A 17,745-nucleotide genomic window follows, 5' to 3' on the forward strand; every position below is an offset into this window, starting at 1 on the left:
ATTGAAGAGAAATTAAAGTTTTTTTTAATTTTTTTTGAAAACTTTGTTTTTGAAACTTTACGTACACTAATAATATTTTTTTTACTTAATAAGAATGATCAATAACAATCATAAACCTAGCTTTGATTATAGCTGATACCAAATATTGCTTATTCGACAGCAAACGTTGTTTCGCTGTCTTGCAGTACTGGAGTACGTTCACATTAATAAAGTATCAGGTTACAACAATCGTTGAACTCAGTTGTTTATCAGAGTGTAACGTTAACTTATATATATATATATATATATATATATATATATATATATATATATATATATATATATATATATATATGTCCTTTTTTATTTGACAAAGAATGTGATACAAAATGATATGAAAACATCTCAACAAACAAAGTTCATGTTGAACATAGGGCGGTAACAACGTCTTTCCATCTTCTTCTGTCGTTAGCTAAACTAAGCTAAACATTTGACCTGGTGCCATGTTTTGTTGAGGACTTCGTGTTCTCTTTTAACACATCTAACCCATGTCGTTCGGGGCCGACCTGGTCTTCGGTAACCCTGTGGATTCCACTGCAGTGCCGACTTCGTAATGTCATCATTGGGACGTCTTAGAATGTGCCCAATCCAAGTCCATTTTCGTTTCTTTATTTCTATGTCGACTGGAATATTATTCGTCATAGTGAGCAGCTCGTTTGTTGTTGTTACATTGGGCCAATATATGTTAAGGGTACGTCTGAGGCATCGATTTATAAAAGTTTGGAGCTTTTTCAGATTCGCCTGTGTGGTGCCCCATATTGATGAGCCATAAAGCAGCACTGATTTCACGCTGCTGTCGAAGATACGTAATTTCGTTTTGCGACTAATGTTGTTAGTACGCCATGCTTTGTGTAGGGCTTGGAAAGCTGCCCGAGCCTTGTTTATGTGGGCCAAGATGTCGTCATCAGAACCATCATGTGCTGATATTACGCTACCGAGGTAACAGAAAGTGTCAACGTTTTCGATGGTAATGCCGTTCAATGTTAAAGGTGTTGTAACATTGGTGCCAATTCGCATAAGTTTTGTCTTTTTGATGTTTATTTTTAGACCTATACTTGATGCGTTGATTATAAGCCTGTTCAGTATTGTTTGAATGTCTTCAAAACGATGAGCCATGAGATAGATATCATCTGCATAGTCAATATCATTGAGGCGATTGTTAAGGTTCCACTGTATACCACATGGTGCTTCGCTGTTTGTCTTGTTCATGACATAATCTAGCATTAGCAGGAATAAGGTTGGTGAGAGAATGCACCCTTGTTTCACTCCGGCTGTAGTCATGAAGGGTGGACTTTCTGCTGTATTGAAACGCACGCGGCACGACGAATTCCTGTAGAGTTCCCGGATGAGGTGTATTATTTTGTCCGGTATACCATTTAGCGAGAGGATATCCCATAGTGCATCTCGTGATATGGTGTCGAAAGCTCTTTCAAAGTCGACAAATAGTAGGTAGAGATTGGCGTTGTATTCCTTCGATTGCTCGATGATAATGCGAAGAGTATTGATATGGTCGGCGCAAGATCTGCCCGTACGGAACCCTGCTTGTTCGCATCGCAGTATTGCCTCTACAGCTGGGCGTATTCTGTTTAGCAGTAGGGAAGCCATAACTTTCGCAACAGAGTTAAGTAATGTTATGCCTCGCCAATTCTTACATTCCTTCAGGTCACCTTTTTGGGAATTGTAATTATTACTCCTTCTTTCCATGCGTCTTGGATACTTGATGTTGTCCATGCAGTACGTATAATAGGCGTCAGAGCATGGACTAACGATGGGCACCATATTTAAGCAATTCAGCTGGTATGTTATCAGGACCACTGTATTTACCATTTCTCAGAGATGTAAGGGCCGATTTTATTTCATCTCGAGTTGGAGGGTGTGTTGGTATGTCTCGTCTTTGGTTTCGCCTTGATGTAGTTTGGAGTGGCTGATAGTTATGTGAGGTTATAAAAAAGTGCCAATCCAAAAATTTACTGCGATGGGTCGGGATGATCAATTTTTTTCCTCTATTTGACTGGGCGAAACGCAAATTGTCATAAAGATATGTTGGTTCCATGGTGTACACGATTTCGTGTAAGTATGTCAAGACTTTAATTTTCAGCAGGTTATCAAAAGTTACACTATATAATTTACGCGAATAAAGGATTAAGCTATCTTGCCGTGTTAGACCAAAAACGTATCGTAGGATAGCATTATATGCAACGTTTAGTCGATGGCTGCTTTTTATCACATGATGCAAACAGCTCACATCCATAAAAAAGCTGTGGAACAAGATATGTTTTTGCAAACAGCGTTCTGATATTCAATGGAGTAAGGTATTGAGTAGTATAAAGTATTCTGAGCAGGGACGTACGCATGGTATGGTCGACTACAATTTTTTGAGCTACTTTAACAAATTATTACGATTTTTTCTCTAAAATAATTTTTTTTTTTAAATTTCAAATGAAAACTGATATTGTTCTGAAGGTTCTGTACTGAAAATGTACTTTGTCATCAAGTTGTCTAAGAAATATTCAAATTTTTTTTTGTTTGAATACTCTTTTTAGAGAAACTTCCAGTAAAACTGAATTCCTTCTTTATGCCATGCCAGTGTTTTGGAATTCTGTAATGAATATAAAACTTGTTGCTAAACAGTGGGACAAAATAATGGAGAAAAATGTATTGTTGTGCATTATAAAGTGATAATATCTGCTACAAATAGCGTGCCCATCTGAATTTCTTCCTATCAGTAACAAATTTGTAGCTGAAAACAACCGTAAACGAAATTAATGCTCAAACTTTCGTTATATGGTATTGTATTAAAATCTGCTGTTATTTGTATTATATATTACAGTGCTCTTGAACCAACTTTAAGTAAAATATGCTTAGATGATAAAATAAAAAAAAAATAATTTTTAGGGTTTTTGGTTTTGCTGGGAAACCACAAGCCCTATCAAAATGGAACCAAAGAAAATTTTGTAGCAGTGAAAATTCTCTACAATATTGTTTATAAATGATATTTTCGTAGTTTTTACCAATTCTGAGATATAGAAGTTCAAATTTGGACAATTCACTGACTGTATCGTCTCCTTATAAAACAATGTCAGGACTACAATTTCCTAACTTATACTTATATATCTCAAAAATGGTACAACCGAGTAAAAAAATTACGAATCCGATAGGACTTGTGGTTTCTAAGCAAAATCGCGAAAACCTAAAATAAACCTAAAAATGTGAACTTATTTAAAATTCCCTCCAGCGATTTTTTCTTGTTTTTGGATTTTTCTAATCTATGAACATTGCTTTTCAGAATCCACAAAAACTTCCCAGTTGTAAGCTCCATTCATTTAACGTTGGTTCAAGAGCACCGTGATATTGAACCCTCAGTCATTAGGCTAACGATAAAAATGTACCTTATCGAAATAATGTTCTTAGACTAATCATATGTTTTGACGAAACACGCGTCAAACAATTTGAAGTCGATTTATCCCAGTTCGTTCGTCTGTCTGGCTCGTGCCCATTATAACTTTCGGATAGATCAACAGATTTGGTCCAAATTTTGAATCTCGCAATATTTTGTCCAAACTTCCTTTGGACACCAAACTTCAAAATGTTTCCCTAAAATCTTGAGCAAAGTCCAATCCGATTTTTTCGAGACCTAGAGTAGGTTCGAATATGGATTACATCGATTCACTCCTTCAGATACCTTCAACAAAAAATTTAAATTATCCGATTTGACCGAAACATCCTAAAATTACGTACATATCAAATTCTGAAACTTCTTGACTATACAATTTATAGAAAAAAATTGGCTATGTAGCCCGTATTCGATCTGTCTATATATAAAAGTCTCAACTCATACAGGCTGAGGATATATCTCTGTAGGCAAACCCGACTGTTACTTTTTACTTGTTTTCCAGAAAACACAAATTATGACTTTTCATAAGTTTGTATCCGCTGTGCCGACAGAAGTGATTGGTCGTTGGAAAGTTTGTAAGGTCATCGAGTCCATTAACATCTAGTCGTACAATTAAGATAGAAATAAGGGGCAACAACAACCATTGATGTATCAGATGGATTTTTTTCGTCTTAAACTATTTTTTTCAGGATTTAGCTAAAATGTTGCCGAGCTTTTTTTAGAGATATTTTTCGACCATGTGTTAGCGCAGTCTCAAACAGTACTGCGAGTTGGATTCGGAGTCTATGAGTCATAGATTGCATCGCCCGGATCCTGATATTTTTTTATTTTTTTAATGTAATTTTCTGAATTATTAGTTGGCTTTCACGGACTCTATCACTTCTTGTAAAATAGTAAAGTTTTGCTGTTTATATGCACTTAAAGAATATAATACAAAATACAAAACTTTTTTAATGGCACTGAAGTTAGTGTGTGATAAAGAAGAAACGGCGTTATGTTCGGATCGAACTGTTTATATCCTCCAAACAATGTATATATCTATTCGACATATTCGCGAATGCAATCCCTGCGTTCGAACGTGGATCTATTTTCACCACTTTTTCCATGGAAGTTCTCCCAACAAAATGATTTCCAAAATCCATATTACTGACGATATTTTTTAAAACTATGCTAATAGCCTCGAATATAGAAAATGTTTCGAAAGCTATTCGCTGCGGGACTTAGAACCCAAAATGCCAAATAAGACGTAATGTGGTTGAAAATTCTGGGATACACCAAAACCTGCATCTATATGGGTAATATTAATTTGAAAGATTTTTTAGTTATTGCTTCAGTTCTGTTGGAGAATTTGGTTAAAAACTTTTGTAAGGAGACTATGCCGAACGTGGTCTGATATGGTTCATCCAAGGACTGATATATTATAATCAGTTCCAAATTTCAATCTTGTATCTAAAATATTGCGATCTCTCTCTTTTGAATGTATATACTTTGTGGCAATATTGAATATACATAAAACAAGTAAAAAAGTATCAGTCGGCTTGGCCGACAGAGATATACCCTCAGCCTGTGTATATTGAAACAATTTTTTCCCAAAAAAACGCATGTATTTAAGGAATTTTGGGCGTTTGAACTGACAAAAATGTTGATTAGGATTAGAGATCAAAAGTTTTGCGGAGGAGATACTAAAAAGAATGGATCTCCAGCCACTACATATGGTACCATAGGGGTTTTTTACAACTTCAGGGATGTTTGCTCAAGAAGTATGGACTTGCCCCTGAAACAACTTTTACCATCGCAATTGAGGCAGCGAATGCAAGTTGCTTCAACAAAAATCAAAGTGATTCGAAAGCAGGTCTTAAAGTGAACATGTATCCGAAATTTTGTGTGGGAGGTACCGGATGTAGTGGACAAATATAGTCCATATTTGAACTTGATCTATATCTGGTAGATATATTAGGATGTGTAAAGTATGGACCAATTCGGCCACTCCCTTCAAAAGTTACCGTGCGAACAATTTTTCCGAACATTTCTGAACTTTTGTGGGGGAGGTACCTGAAGGAGTGGACCGATGTGGCTTATCTTCGAACTTAAACTATGTTTGGACAAAATATTACTAAGGCCACATTTTGAATCTAATCGGCAGATCCGTTCGAGATTTATCTTGCGCTCCAACCACCTCACACGGCGTCATAGGGGTTTTTTGCAACTTTCAGGCTATTTCCTCAGGAAGTGTGGACTTGCCCCTGATGAAACGTGTACCGTCGTATAGGGGGCAGTGAATACAAGTTGCCGAAACAAAAATCAAAGGGATTTGAGAGCAGGTACTAAACTGAACTTATCCCAAATTTTTTGTGGGAGGTACCCGAAGGAGTGGTCCGATTGAGTCCATATTGGAACCTCATCTAAGTCTGGTAGAAATTTCATAATGTGCAAAGAATGGACCAAATCGGTAACTCCCTTCAAGAGTTATCGTACGCACAAATTTTACGAACATTTTCGAACTTTTGTGGGGGAGGTACCGGAAGGAGTGGACCGATATAATCTATCTTTGTACTTGAACTAAGTTTGGACAAAATATTACGAAAGCCAAATTTTGGACCGAATCGGCAGATCCGTTCGAGAGATATCTTGCGCTCCAACCACTACACACGGTGTCATAGGGTTTTTTGTAACTTTCAGGCTATTTTCTCAGGAACTATGGACTTGCCCCTAATGAAACTTACAGCGTCATATAGAGGACAGCGAATACAACTTGCGTAAACAAAAGTCAAAGCGATTCGAGACCAGGTCCTAAACTGAACTTTTCCGAAATTTTGTGTGGGAGGTACCCGAAGGAGTGGACCGATTGAGTCCATATTGGAACCTCATCTAAGTTTGGTAAAAGTTACACGATGTGTAAAGTATGGACCAAATCGGTTATTCCCTACAAGAGTTATCGTGCGCACAAGTTTTGCGACAATTTTTGAACATTTGTGGGGGAGGTACCTGAAGGAGTGGACCTATATGGTCCATCTTCGAACTTAAATCGAATCTGGACAAAATATTTCGATACCCAAAATTTGAACCGAATCGATTGATCCGTTCGAGAGTTATCGTGCGCACCAGCCAGCCAGACAGACAGACAGACAGACGGACGGACATTGCTAGATCTACTCAAAATTGTCTGAAACGGATATCGTACAAACATACTTGGGGTCTAAAACCATTATTTCGATGAGGCACATTTTTGGTCGTATCAAAGTGTAAATACCCTCTTTAGCCTAAAGGCTGAGGGTATAATTAATTAATACCCCTTTAAAATAGCTTTACGTAACGATACACAACATTTTTAATTTTCATGATTTTTGGTCAAGTTGGGCCCCCCCCGAAATGAAATCCTGCGTACGTCCCTGATTCTGAGCATACCAAATACTTTTCCACAGGTAGCTTGTATGTGATTATGCCATATTAGTCTAGAATTAAAATGTATTTCCAGATTTTTAACTTCTTTGACGATTTTTATAGCCTGGTTGTCCAGTAAGATATCGTTGATATTTAGAGACAGTGGTATAGTTGATTTGCTTATTATCATGCATTTCCATTTTGATGGATTCAGTACTAGATCATTATTACATGCCCAAGTATGAACTCTACACAAATCTTCATTCGGTAGCACTATGTTAGATTGGATACTGGCTTTGGGGCTGCTTAAGTATATCTGCACGTCGTCGGCGTATACATGAAATTTAGAATGAACAATATGGTCTTGTAAATCTTGTATGTACATCGTGAAGAACAAAGGTCCGAGAATTGAACCTTGGGGAACACCAGCTTTTAGGGGCATCGTATTAGATACTTTGTGATTTGCAACAACTGCTTGAGTTCTAAGGTTCAGATAAGAGGTGATAAGTATTACGGCGGTATTGGAGAAATAAAACATCGTCTTCAGTTTGTAGCACAGCAGTTCATGATTGACACAGTCGAACGCCTTTGAATGATCCAATAGGACAAGAAAAGCAATATTGCCAGAGTCTACTGATTTCCTGATATTCTCTGTTACGTCCATTAGCGCCATAATGCAGCTATGATTCGCTCTGAAACCGGATTGCCGATCAAATAATAAGTTTTAGGCATGGATATGATTGGTAATTTGCTTATGAATTACTTTCTCAAATACTTTAGATAGGTATGGGAGAATCGCAATTGGTCTATAATCTCTATTTGGCTTAATAACTGGAATAATTTTTGCATGTTTCCACGTGCTAGGATATGTGCTTTTGGTGATTATATTGTTGAAACTGTATGTTATATAAGGGAGAATAAATCGTAGGAGGAGTCTGAAGAATTAGGGATGTATCATATCGAATCCCATAGCATTTGACTTCACTGCTAGACAGTAGTTAAGAACTTCGGAGGGTAAGACACAACTAAATTCGAGCGAATTAACATGTTCGGTATTTGTGATGTGATGGTGTGGGATGCATAAATGCTGGATCGTTAATTGACATTTGCATATTAGCTGATATCTGGTTAACATTCACGAATTGTTTATTTAATTCATCAACATTTACACCGTCATCGATTAACAAAGCCGAAGGAGGTTCCTACCATGAAAGAACTATTTGCATTTTTGGAAATGCAATTTGAGTCCATGGAATCGATCGGGAAAGTAGCAACTACCCAAAAAGGTTCAAGCAAAACTGTTTCGTCCGTAGCATCAGTGGAGGATAACAGCAAATGCAAATTATGCAAAACCGGCCACCATCCCATTTATCGTTGAAAACAATTTTTGGCAATGAGGGAATCTGACTCAAATGGGTACAACAACGTAAAATGTGTACAAATTGCTTTAAATACGATCATGTAGCGAAATCATGTACTTCTAGCAACTGCAAAATATGTAGTAATAAGCACAATACGTTACTACATGTGCCAAACAAATCTAAGACATCTTCAATAGCTTCGAATCAAATACCAGCCACAATGAATGATTCCACACCAGTCAACACAGCTGCAATCTCGTCTGCATCTGCAGAAGACCAGAAAAACGTAATTCTAGCTACTGCTAAGATTATCGTCAAGGCTGCAAACGGTATGTCAGGCGAATTTAGAGCTGTACTCGACTCGGGTTCACAAGTGAACATTGTGACTGAAAGGCTGATAAAAAAGTTATCACTTAAATCCAGGGATGCCTCTTTGTCCATTGACGGAGTTGGAAAAATTCAAAGGAGATCTTATCATCGCGTAAATGTACAAATGTTGTCTAATACTTCTGAATTTTCAACTGATTTGGAGGCGTTTGTTTTGCCAACAATCATACCAGCACAACCAAATCGCGAGTTGGATATCTCTAACTGGCAAATTCCAAAGAACATTAAACTAGCAAATCCCAATTTTAACACGCAAGGAAAAATTGATATTCTACTTGGAGCAGAGTTCTACTTTAGCCTAATGCAACCAGGTACAATAAAACTCAATGGCAATCAACCCATGCTACAAAATACTGCGCTTGGCTGGATTGTTGGCGGCTTAAGCGAACAAACCTCAACAGACGTCACGCAAGCAGCGTTGACATGTGCAATTTTTGATAGTGAAACATCACTAGAACAAGCAATTGAGAAACTGTGGAAGCTCGAGGAGGTAGAGTCAAGCGAAAAAGTAATGTCTCCACTAGAGAACCTGTGTGAGTCTCACTATAATCAACATGTTCAGACAGATAAGTGCGGCCGTTTCATTGTAAGGCTCCCTTTTCGAGAATCTCCTACAGCATTGGGGAAATCTCAATGGCGTAAAACCGATTTATGAGCCTGGAACGCCGACTTTTGCAAAAGGAAGACATCCAAATTCAATACATCAAATTTATGCAAGAATACGAGCAATTGGACACATGCAAAAGATTGACGTGGGTACAGTATCAAATCCAAAATATTTTCTTCCGCATCACTGTGCAAGGGTCGTATTTGATGCATCCGCAAAAACCTAATCAGGTTATTCATTAAATGATTTGATGTACACTGGGCCAACTGTGCAAAGTGAACTTTTTTCTATCTTGCTGCGCTTTCGATTGCCAAAATTTGTCTTTACCACAAACATTGAAAAGATGTATAGGCAAATACTACTACATCCTGACGATCAAAAATATCAGCTGATTATTTGGAGAGAAGATACATCACATCCAGTTATCTATTACCAGCTCAATACTGTCACATATGGCACTCGTACAGCACCGTATCTTGCTACAAAATGTTTGCAGAAAATTGCAGACGACAACATGGATCGTTATCCACTTGGAGCAAGGATGCTCAAGGAGAACTTTTATATGGATGACGGGCTCAGTGGTGCCGATAGCTTAAGTACAGCCCTTGAAACTCAAAAGGAGTTGATAGCTATTTTGAAACAACACGGTTTCAACTTGAGAAAATGGTCTTCAAATTCTTCAAGATTGCTGAAAGATATACCACAGACAAGTCAACTTGGATTTGGATGAAAATGTAAGCAAAACGATAAAAAGATTGGGATTATATTGGATGCCTCAAGCAGATCAATTTTGTGTAAAGACAAATATCGATCATTATCAAGTAATCTCAAAACGCTCAGTTACGTCTGAACTCGCGAAACTCTTCGATTCTCTTGGTCTACTGGCTCCGGTTGTTGTGAAAGCAAAGATATTTATTCAGCAGCTGTGGCAGCTTACATTAGATTCGGATGAGTTATTGCCTGTAAAACTTTGTGCTACCTGGAAGATATTTCAAGTGAATTCAAAATACCACGACGTGTATTTTTTGGGGAAATTCCGACAAAAACACAATTGCATGTGTTTGCCGATGCATCTGCAAGAGCTTTTGGCACAGCTGTATACATCCGGTTCCTTACAAAGGAAGGGCGCGTAGCTGTGCGTCTAATTTGTGCTAAATCCAGGGCGACTTCTTTGAAACAAAAAACATCGCACAGTGGTTCCGCCCGTGGACAAAAATCGAAAAATTGATGGCGACAAATTTTATTGCGATTGAAATAAATATTCTCTAAACATATCAAATTTTTAACGTCCAGCATTATTTTTGTAAATTAACAGCGGTTATACGCCAAGTTAAGTCGAAGAAGTTGTGATTTGTATGTGAGCCCTTAAAAACGAAAAATACATCCGCAAAGCATTCGTAGGTTATGAGTAAAATTATAAAAAATTGGAGAGGTAAATGCGCCATTCTCAAAATGAAACTTATAGGCGATGGCATTGGCAATATTTTTACGAAAAAACAAACTCATAATTCGTTTTCTATCTTCATTAAAAATAAATTCTTAATAAATGACTTTTTCTGCTATTTTTAATATAATTACTATTAATTTAGGTTGAGTTTTACTAATGTTGTGAGCATTTGTGAGTTTCGAAATTTTTTTTAGAATGCAGGGAAAAGTCTCTAGTTTACGACTAAAGAAAGTCCAGCTGCCCCCATCTGCCACCCGCTATGTTATACCTCTTATACCACGCCCGTAAAATCGTCAAAATTCCGAAAATCGGGAGGTATGTTTATATGGGAGCTATTCCTAAACTTGGACCTATACTGAACATTTTTGGCAAGGAGGTATTTTGTTCACTCAGAACTCAAAATGCAAAATTACAGCCAAATCGGTTGGAAAATGTGGGTAAAATCGTCAAAATTCCGAAAATCGGGAGGTACGTTTTTATGGGGGCTATACCTAAACGTAGACCTATATTGACCATTTTTTGCATAGAGGTATTTGGTTCGCTCAGAACTCAAAATGCCAAATTACAGCCAAATCAGTTGGAAAATTTCGCTAAAATTGTCAAAATACCGAAAATCTGAGGGTACATTTATATGGCGGCTATACTTAAACGTGGACCTATATTGAATATTTTTTGCAAGGAGGTAGTTTGTTTACTCAGAACTCAAAATGCAAAATAACATCCAAATCGGTTGGTTAATTTGGCCAAAATCGTCAAAATACCACAAATCGGGCGGTACCTTTCTATGGGAGCTATAACCAAATGTGGACCTACATCCACTAAAAATGGTTTTCTATCTTTTTGGCTTGTTATAAACCTATGTTTAAAATTTGGAGGCGGTAGCTCGATTATAACTATTTTTGGCACTCTTTTCCATACAAGTGGGACCACTGTGCATCGCCTCGACTGGAACTATGTGCCGCAGTAGTAGCAGCTCAGCTAGCTAACAGGGTGAAGATTGATTTAAGGCTTCAAGAACATCCTATGTTTCTATGGACCGATTCTGAAATTGTACTGGCCTGGATAAAGTCACAGTCAACTTTATATAAAACTTTTGTGACTAATAGGGTATCAATTATCCAAACATTAACATTGCCAGAACAATGGAAACACGTGCCATCAAAAGAGAATCCTGCCGACATTCTATCGCGAGGACTTCAACCAGCAGACATGTCTAAATGTCGATTATGGTTCCATGGACCAATTTTTCTTCATGGAAAAGAGGAACTCTGGCCGGCTAAACTCTCTTCTCAAAATGATATATCCAATAACATGGAGTTAAAAGGAGCAGCTACTGCAGCAATAATAACTGCTGACATCCGTTTCATATATGGAATCGAACATAAAAATTCCTTCAGGAAATTGCAAAGAATTGTTGCATACGTGCTTAGATTTACAAGAAACTCACGAATACAAAGAACGGACCGGCCTGAAAACATAGCACTTAATTCCAAAGAGTTAGATCAATCTCTCCGCTAAATTACTCACGCTATACAATCTTCCGAATTCGCAGCAGAAATAAAAGAATTGAAAGCTGAAAAGCAGCCAAGCAAACATAGTTCTTTATGCAGTCTATCACCGTTTTTGGATGATGAAGGTATCCTTCGCGTCAGAGGAAGATTGGAACATTCCATGCTTCAACCAGATGCAAAACATCCGATGATATTGCCATATAACGATCCTTTGGTGAAATTGCTATTCAGGATGACCCATGAAGAGAACAAACACAGTGGGCCTCAAGCACTGTTAAACACCATAAGGCAGCGATTTTGGCCAATCAAAGGCAAAATAACAGCAAGATCAACTGTTCAAAAATGCGTACTATGCACTAGAGCGCGGCCACAACTATATCAGCAAATAATGGGTAATCTGCCAGCAACAAGGATAGTTCCTGCTCGACCATTCATAAACTCTGGAGTAGGTGATGAAACGGCGTCTGGAATATTCAAGCGGGCCATCCACAGACTGGCTTCCCTACTTCCAGAAAGTCAAGATGAAGTGTCAACAGACTGGAATTCTGCTCAAAACGAGGCAATTTCGACAACGGAACAACCCTTAGAAAATGGAGATGAAAGAGATTCCATTCCGACAAAAAGAATGAAGATTGCGTATAGCCCGGCAATACTATAAGTACTGTTAGCGTTATTCCTGATGCCTGTGGTCCTATGCAACAACTTGCAATTTGCACAATTTCAGAACGATCCGGGACTGTATTTTGAGTTATTAGGAACGGTGAAACTTAATACGGCTGAATGGAAAATGTATTATGTGTATTATGATTTAACTCCTTTTGTATCAGAAATAAAATCGCTGTTATCCGGCTTACAAACGCTGCAGCAAATGTGCCCCGTAATTCATCAGCACGAGATGTGCAACATATTCGTGAACAATCTCAAGCAGAAAAAAATGAACTGCTTCAAGAAAAGGAATTATTTATCAACAGACGCTTTAAAAGATATCCATTTTACATAGTGGGCAATATTGCGCGTTCACTTTTTGGTGTCCTTGATGCAGATTATGCAGAAGAAATGTCAAAAACTATTAACAGAGCAAGAAGCGAGCACGATCACATGACAAGTTTACTAACAAATCCAACATCAATAATCGACTCAACCATTAATGTAATAAAACAGTATGAGATCAACAATCAACAAAAAATACCAGAGATCTCAGGAATGGCTGAGAATATCAAGAACGATGTTGCTAAGGAATCTTCCCAATTGAGCAACTCTCAGCTTGTTGGACTCTTGTCAACTTACCTAGTATTATACCCTAGACAGACGGCAGCGTTAATTTGCATTAACTGCCTTAATTCAAATTAATTCGTGCATTATCCACATTCTTAATGCACAAAATCGAGCTGCATTTAAAAGGCATTTAGGTATTTCAATATGGCAATGCCGTAGAAGAGAGCCCATATTCATATGGAGGAGAGAGCATATTTATACTCTGAGACACAAGGAAAACAAAAAATACATTGCAAACAACAACAAAACAGCAATCAGCTGTTTCGTAAATGCAGAAACTGTCGTCTGTCAGGCCAAAATTAAATACAGTTATTAATGCAAATTAACGCTGCCGTCTGTCTAGGGTATTATCGGCAATAAACCTACAAAGAATAGATTCCGAAATCATTAGTGTGCTTACCGATACACATAACGGCAAAATAAACCCACTATTACTGTCTCCTCATCAATTCAAAGAAGAAATTAACGTTATCAAGGCTAATCTTCCAATTTCACATGCTCTACCAACGGCCGGTGAGAACTTAATTGAACTCTATAAGCTTATGAGCGTCAAGGGAGCAGTGACAAAATATGAAGTCATCTTTGAGGTCAAGATACCCTTAGTCAATCAAGAGTTTTTTCAACTATTCAAGGTAGTACCCGTTCCAACAATAAAAAATGACACTTTAATTGCCATTCAACCAGAAACATCATACATGGCTACAGATGCACACAGATATGAATACATACTTTTCCAATCTGACGACATATCAAGATGCCTCAAACCGAAGGATGATGAATATATCTGCAAAAATCAGCAGTCCAAACTTCGGAGGAACGCAGTCGCTAACCCCTGCGAGGTCAATATCTTTAACAACCATTCAACTTCGAATTGCAAACTCAACAAAATTATTGGAACGACAGTTTGGAGCCATTTGCATAGGTGGATTTTTGCTACTATTGCCGATATTGAATCTTCCATTGTATGCGGAACGGAAACTACTATTATATTATCACCATTAAAAACGCCAGAATAATGGAAATTGGTTCCAACTGTGTTATGAAAAACGATTTTGTTACCATACATGGACATTTTGAAGCCTCAAATAGCCTGCATACCTCTTATGTGAGACTAAAAGACATATATTCTATAAGTCCACCACAAGAAATAGAAAAGGTCTTAACACGCACTAACACTACTTATTACAAGGTCCATCTAGAAGTATTGAATAATATACAAAGACAGTTGAATGAATCAACTCTAAAACATTTGCCACAACTAATCCACTCCACAAGCCTTCTCGTCATGCAGTTAGCTACACTTCCTTATTTTGCTGCATTATTATTCTCCTTGGTCTTCTGAGTTGGAGAATCCATTCAAGGTTAGGCAAAACGGCTCAATTTACACCTACTACAGCCGTAAGAACTCACCAATCAACGATAAATATCCCAGCTGATTCATCCACTCATACACCCGCTTCAGCTACACTTACTACTTGAACACTGCCAACGCGGCGGAGAATGTTAAAACATACGCACATAGCTATGCACATACATATTTACTATTTGTATTTTTGTCACATATTTACAATTTGTATTTTAATTGTCCAAATTGCTAATACAGCATTTTTATGTGTCATTAACCAAAGTAACAGTCAATAATTTTATCGTTAATGGGACATATATTTTAGTTAAGTTCACTGACTTTTTGCAATGCTTACCAATTTCATTTCTTTACTTCTTGTATGCATAATATTGGCCTAGTTATAATTTATGCATGTCATCATTTATGTTAAGAAAATATTGTTATAAAAGAATGAAATCAATAAAGAAAAACAGTCGTCGTCTTTTAGTACTACAACCAACCATTTGTTCTTAATTTTTAGTCGACGGTTTCCTTCAAGTTTATGTGCTTGTAAGGAACAATTAAAAAGTGGATCCTAAGTGCCAATTCAAGTTTATGTGCTTGAATGGACTAACACTAGATCCTAGTTAGATTAACACTTATCTTACTGGAATAGTATATTGTTCGACTCTCCTCGACGAAGTGCTATATCCATATTTGTTAGACTTTTTATGATTTTAATTCAGAGAGATTATTTATAATAGTTCCTTATCAAACAAAATTATTGTTTTAGCATGCGACAGAATAAATTATGCAGTTCTTGTGGTGTTTGATAGCGTTCGTAGAACAATTGGCATACATATAAGTTCCCACCATTGATAAGCGTACAATCACGTTTATGTAAACCCTAAATTGTTATAAAGAAAGCTGATGGGAAATATTATTCAGTTCACTAATCATTTGAAGGAAAAGGTATGCGTGATCATTTTGACAATATTTCTGTATATCATCTAAATTCAACTGATTTGATATTAAATAAATAAAACATTTTGTATGATTTTTATGTTACTTTATTAATGATCGTTATAATATATATATATATATATATATATATATATATATATATATATATAATAAATCCAATGTTGTTATTCCTAGGCCCGTTCTTACATCTTGTCTTTAAAGTCCATTTTTGTTATACCTTACTTTAAGAAATGTAGGAAATAGAGTTAGCATTACAAGAGATTTATTATTACATCTGCCATTTAAAATAACTGTTATATTTTGTAAAAATATGGCAATATCAAACAAAAAAGACTGTACACATCAAATTTACTCAAATCTGATTGGTTTATTTGAATTTACTCTCAAATTTTTCTTGCTTTTGGTGAAGCATAATCTCGGGCGCACTTTAATTTTTAAAAGGAACACAAACCTCCTTTTGATTTGTCTGACACTAATTGTTAAAGGAAACATGTAAAAACAAAAAAACGGGTTATCTGTCCGATACCGGCCAAAATTTAACTACAGAAAGGATGTAATAATGGGCCCTAGAGTTATAAGAGTACCGAAAATTGGTGGTTTTTTACCAATAATACCAATATTGACCGCTCTAAGCGCTGTAGGAGCTTTGGCTAATGGTGGGTCATCTATAGTAAAAGCAATAAACGCAACAAAAGATGCAAAGAGAAAACTTGAAGCAAATATTCGTCATAATAAATCCATGGAAAATATTGCTATAGGAAAAGGACTCTATCTCAAACCATTTAAAAGAGGAATGGGTATAATATATAAAAATAAATTATCGACAAAAAACTAATTAGTCAGCTACCCAATAGGCCTCTTACTGATTTGGATATCAAAATATTTGCGAGACAACACATTCCCCATTTTAGAGGAGTTTACATGCGTGATAAACTCCCTAAGAAACCACAAATGGTGGAATGCGGTATCGTAAATCTGGATGCATACAAAGGCCCTGGTACTCATTGGGTAGCGTACTATAGAAATGCTGAGAAAAAGGAATATTTTGATAGTTTTGGTAATCTGCACCCCCCTTTGGAAATATTGCAATATTTAGGAACGGATATATGTTACAATTATACAAGAAAACAAAAATTTAACTCATTCAACTGTGGACATTTATGTTTGGAGTTTCTACTGAAAATAGATTAATCCTTGAATTTAAACGCTCCACTTCCTCGGAATGGGATTGCTCTGATATGGTAATATTATGCATACCACATGTGTCAAAACTGGTTTCTGGTAGGAGACTATTCAATTCCTTTGAATTTAAAGGAATATTATTGGTTGGAATTCCACACATAAGAGCACAATTGCTAGACCATCGTATATGTTCCGATAGTGGTGAGTCTGTTTCTTTCCAACAACAAATTTCGACCCCGCAGAAGTAACATTCAACTCTATCTGCTAGTCCGGTATAATAAAATCCAAACATTGCCATATCCCTTGGTTTAGGATTTATTAATGGCCAGGCGTCGAATGTCTTCAATCGTTCATCTTCTCTATGAAAACAATCCTTGAGAAAGTTTAATGATTTTAAATTTTGGAAACTAGAGAGTAGCATGTTTATGCTGAAACTTATTCTTCAACACTAATTTTTTTCTGAAAATGTGAAATGCCTTTTATAGAAATAAAAAGAAGAGTTTTTGTTTTTGTTTGTATATTGTTTATTATGGTGTGTATGAGGAATAATACAATTCATTTGGTAAAATGTGTTTCAATTCCAATTTATATGTGTTGCCATCGCCCGACTCGTGTAGTGGTTTTTTGATAATTGAGAATCCTCCTTTATTCAATTTGGATATAGCTTCATCCCCCAAGGAGAGGAATCTTGTTGGTAGATAGAAAATGTAGTCATCCAGTTTTAAAACTATCTTCATTCCAAATTTAGTTTGTGTTTTATATGCACCATTGATGTAATATTCCTTACTAGACTCCATTTCCTTCATGGTAAGAACTTTCTTAAAGTGTAAGAAATTGAAGGTATTCACTAATT

General features: G+C 36.6%; 1 protein-coding gene across 1 annotated transcript in view; it reads left to right on the forward strand.

Annotated features, from left to right (window-relative positions):
- LOC141406029 (uncharacterized) overlaps positions 1-17,745 on the forward strand; it is a 100,872-nt gene that overhangs the window by 42,662 nt on the left and 40,465 nt on the right. The gene's annotated exons all lie outside the window — the stretch shown is intronic.

This window comes from Musca autumnalis, unplaced genomic scaffold (assembly GCF_047663935.1).
Source record: "Musca autumnalis isolate F117 unplaced genomic scaffold, ASM4766393v1 scaffold_5, whole genome shotgun sequence".
Lineage (NCBI taxonomy): Eukaryota > Metazoa > Arthropoda > Insecta > Diptera > Muscidae > Musca > Musca autumnalis.